Genomic DNA, 4882 nt, shown 5'->3' with positions numbered 1-4882 from the left:
TCTTTGTAAGACTTACACTTATCTGGGGGAAAAGGATAAATATTTACAGTGCAGTTAGAAATGATGTTTATTAGTATAGTGGGAGTAGTAGACACTTATCAAACATCTATGTGCATAATTATTGGCTAGGTTTCTATTACCAAGCATTACTTTCCTCTTGCTAAGTGGACCTTAAAAGATTTCATTTTACCCCAATCAGGATACCCAAGATCAACAAAACAATCTAACCACAAATACTGAGAAGGGCCTTGGAAAATGGAAAATGAATGAAAAGCTGGTCCAGTCACTCTGGAAATCAGTGTGCAGGATCCTTAAAAAACCCCCATCTACTGTGAGAATGAAGACCGTTCTCAGCAATCAGATGGTCGACATTCGAGAAAATGTGGACATCACTCTGAATGGGCGCACAGTCTTTGTGAAGGGCCCCAGAGGAACCCTCTGGAGGGACTTCAATCACATCAACGTAGAGCTGAGCCTTCTTGGGAAGAAGAAGAAGAAGAAGAAGAAGAAGAAGAAGAAGAAGAAGAAGAAGAAGAAGAAGAAGAAGAAGAGGAGGACGAGGGGGAGGGGGAGGGGGAGGAGGAGGGGGGAGGAGGAGGAGGGGGAGGAGGAGGCAGCGGCGGTAGCTCCGGGTTGACAAATGGTGGGGCAACAGGAAGGAACTGGCCACCGTCAGAACCATCTGCAGCCACGTTCAAAACAGGATCAAGGGTGGTTATGCTGGGCTTCCGCTACAAGATGAGGTCCGTGTATGCTCACTTCCCCATCAACGTCGTTATTCAGGAGAATGGGTCTTTGGTTGAAATACGAAATTTCTTGAGTGAAAAATACATCCGCAGGGTTCGGATGAGGACAGGAGTTGCTTGTTCTGTCTCCCAAGCCCAGAAGGATGAATTAATCCTTGAAGGAAATGATACTGAACTTGTTTCAAACTCGGCGGCTCTGATACAGCAGGCCACAACAGTTAAGAACAAGGGTATCAGGAAGTTTTTGGATGATATCTATGTGTCTGAAAAGGGAACAGTGCAGCAGGCTGATGAGTAGACCTAAGTTACCAGTTCCAGAAACAAGATCCTGAATTTTAATATGATTTGGGGTGTCTTTTGGGACAATAAAAGACTTGTATTGAAAAAAAAAAACTAAAAGGAAATCTACTTTATGATCCACATACCCTCTCCGTAAAATATGCACAAATGACTTTTACTATATGGATAGTTGCTAAGCAATGTTCATTTATACTCTATTCACAGTAACTAGGAGATAAGAACAGAATAAATGTCATACTAGTGAAAATGGATAATAAAAATTATCTGTATATCTTATGGAATACTATTCAGATGTAAAAAAAAGTAAAATCATAACATTTTCAGGCAAAAAGATGAAAGTAGAAAAGACTATATTGAGTTAGGTTATCTAGTTCCAAAAGTACAGACATTGCAAGCATACTTTCATTGGTCATCCCTGACTCTAAAGCTTCAGCTGTGACCACATAACCTGGAATAATGATAGAATCCAGGAAAATCAAAAAGGATCATTGTGGTGGGTGGGGCGAGGGCAAAAAAAAAAGAACAAAATAGCAAGACAGAAGTGATCTGAAGGGGCAATGGGAAAAATGGGTATCTGACTCAAAGTTAGGGAGATATAGAAGGAAGAAAGGGTAAGATGACAGTAAAGACATTGACAATGTTATACGGAGTCATATAGTCAAACAGATAATAATCTATTTACCTAAAGTTACACATAATACATATAGGTCTGTCTGTTTACAGATACAAATATAATATATATCATATACACTCATAATTTAAGTGAGTTTTTCCAACCTGAGCTTGGACTGCCCCCTTCAAGTAGCATAGACTATCTAACAGAAACCCTAGTACTGAGCATAAGAGGCCCCTTACAATTTGTTGATCAGAGGAGTCTAAGAGATATTCCAGAAATTATGGGATGCCATTACCTTCATGTTACCTCCTAGAAGTTAAAGGTAAGACCTTACTTCAGAATATAGTATGCAGTATCAACAGACCTGGGGTATCCAAGCTGGATCTAACTTGAAAACTTCCTTCCTGAGGACTAGGTTTCATGGTACCAGAAAGTACCATGAAAGATTCAAGGGCAGGAAGCAACTAACAATCCTATCCGTTTATAATGACTATTAACTACAAAAATTATCTGCATGAAATGATAACCTTAAGGGTCTCATAATGACACTCATATTTTGGCAGTAACAAATAGCTCTCCGATGGGATTAAGACCCAGTCAATAAGAGGGAAACAATGTTGGGTACTGGAAGCTTCACCACAAGGAGATTTTTGCTAAAGTCATTTGCCCTCTGAAACACATACTACTCTTACTACATTAACAGATATCCTGTAAGAGGTTTATTACCTCCAAAACGACTTTGATTTTTAAATAAAAATAATTATCAAATGCTGTACTATTGTTCAGTAACTGCTACCTTTATTATAGTTCTTCCTTCTAGAAACTTCTAATAGTAAGCTGAACAATCATGATCATTAATAATTAATTAAATACTTTGGTGGATGTCTTAAAAATTACTTTCCTATTAGAAATTAGTTAAATATTCAGCAAACTCTGACCTTTAAAAATCTTGTAATTCCTAAGTTTTTGAAAATAAACACACACTGTTAATTAGTGGATCTCAAAACATTGAAAAAGATACCTGACATATAACAAAGGATTCGGTTTAAATGAAAAGTTTGTGTTTTAAGGATTGAGTACTGAAAATTGTTGCTAGGTTTACTTTTAAGTATCTTTGATACAACTAAACAGAAATGAAGTAGATATATAAAATGGTCTAACAGCAGTGGGTAATTAACAGGACAGGATAATTATTGCCTCTTATGGCCATGGAAGTGTGCATAAATAGAGTGGACTTCAGAGATAGAGGTGAGAAGGATATTTTTAAAATTGGATAATTTTAATCTTACATTTTGTCTTTAAAATAAAAAAAATATTTGTATCATATATATCAATGGAACACAATAGATATTCTTTCATGAGTTTCAGTCCTCATGTTTTGTCATCTCTCGGGCCATGTCATTGAGATTGCTGTCATCAGTAACAATATTTAATAGTCCCAGTTTCTCTGTGGATCCTTTGAGCAAGTAATTTTTCTACTCTGAATGGTTTGCTTTGGGTGTATCTTAGTTCCTTTATTTTTTGAAAAAAGAAATCACTTTCTTCTAACTAACCCATTAAAGGTAATCCCTTAGTTTGAAAAACTCATTCAAACAATTGTCCAGTGTACAACTCTGTATTTCTTGGGAATTTCTATATAGTTAGAATGACCATGCTGAAACAATGGAGCTTCACTTTGAAGTTTTATGTCTTCACTATCAATTGCATCTTTATTCTTGTACTTACCACAAAAATATAAAAGATAATATATGACTCAGTTGAAACAAAAAAGTATTACTACTAAGTATTTCATGCATGGCTCCCAAAACATGTGAACAAAAGAATTTTGGAAATATATCAGAAGATATCAAGCAGATAACCTAGTGTTGTAGGAAGGTGCTTGTTTGTTCCCAGCTGCTCAGCCCTGAAATAACCACAAGAAACTGTATTAATTAAATCACTGCTCTGCTCTAGCTTCTAATTGACTATCTTTTACATCTTAATTTAACCAATTTCTATTAATCTGTGTATCACCATGTGGCTGTGGTTTACCTGCCAGGTTTTCTGGCATCTCTCTCTGGCAGGGCTACATGGCTTCTCTTTGGCTCTGCCTTCTTTCTCTAAGCATTTAGTTTAGTTTTCCCAGCTTCACTCTGTTCTGCCCTGTTATAAGCTCAAAGCAGTTTCTTTAGCCAATGAAAGCAACACATACACAGAAGGACTTACCACACCACCCTTGGTCTGACACTGTGTTCTAGGAGAACATAGAAGATACCATAGGTCAAAGAACCAGTCACATCAGACTGTCCCCACTCTAGATTTCCAGAGAAACAGAGGTTGTAATCCAGACTTTTGAGTGGCTATGGGTATCTATTCCTGTGCTCACATTAATGATTTGGCAGAGTGGCTCACAGATCTCATAGAACACTTGTGTTAATTGATTTAATAATAAACACCACACTAAAGTGTAAAGATGAAAAGAAAGAGAAGCAAAAAGGGAGAGTTTAGAGCTTTCGTACTCCCTAAGTCCATACTCGTGCCAAGCTCTACAAATATCCTTCACAGACTTGGCTAAAATAATGTCATTAAGGCCTTGTTATTTAAGGTTGTCTAAAATCTTTACTATGCAGGCTTGATTATTTATGGCATTGACCACTGCTAATCAACTCAATCTTCTGATTCCTATCCTTCCTGAGGTTGAGGGAAAAGGTGCTAAAAGCTCCTAACCTTTCAACACATAGTAGGTTATCCTGGCAACCCATATGTATCACTTCCTCTGCAAGCTCCCCAGGAGCCGACCAGAAGTTAATTGTCCATGACTCATGAAATTCTGAAGTATTTAGAAGATGTGTCAGGATCTAAACTCATACCTAATACTAGGATGAAATATTCTCCTTGTGCTGCTGTCTTCAAATACCAAGAGGTGACTAAATCTCTGGTGCAAGGAAAAATACCATATATTGTAATAGAATCTTCTAGCATGCCCACCATCAGAAAATTATAAGAGCTTCAAGAAGTGTGTGCCAGGGACAGTGGAAAAAAGTAATGTACACACATTTTTATTATTTCACTGTGTCCATAAAGGCTAGGGAGATGAATGCATGAAATATGTTTAGGACACTGTGAATAGCTTGGCCTGACTTCAAGAAAAAAAATGAAGAAAATGAAAAGCTGAGGCTTTAATAATGATTTGGGACCAGTTCTAAGCAGTGAGGATGAGTTTATTCTGGATTGGATGGAT

General features: G+C 37.3%; 1 pseudogene; it reads left to right on the top strand.

Annotated features, from left to right (window-relative positions):
• The first annotated feature begins 337 nt into the window (after positions 1-337).
• On the top strand, positions 338-1044 carry LOC121434476 (annotated as a pseudogene).
• Positions 1045-4882: the final 3838 nt, after the last annotated feature.

The sequence above is a fragment of the Microtus oregoni genome, unplaced genomic scaffold (assembly GCF_018167655.1).
Source record: "Microtus oregoni isolate MIOR12 unplaced genomic scaffold, Mior012 000043F_ref0000047, whole genome shotgun sequence".
Classification (NCBI taxonomy): domain Eukaryota; kingdom Metazoa; phylum Chordata; class Mammalia; order Rodentia; family Cricetidae; genus Microtus; species Microtus oregoni.
The sequence above is the reverse complement of the archived record's forward strand: the minus strand, read 5'-3'. Positions and strand labels throughout refer to the sequence as shown.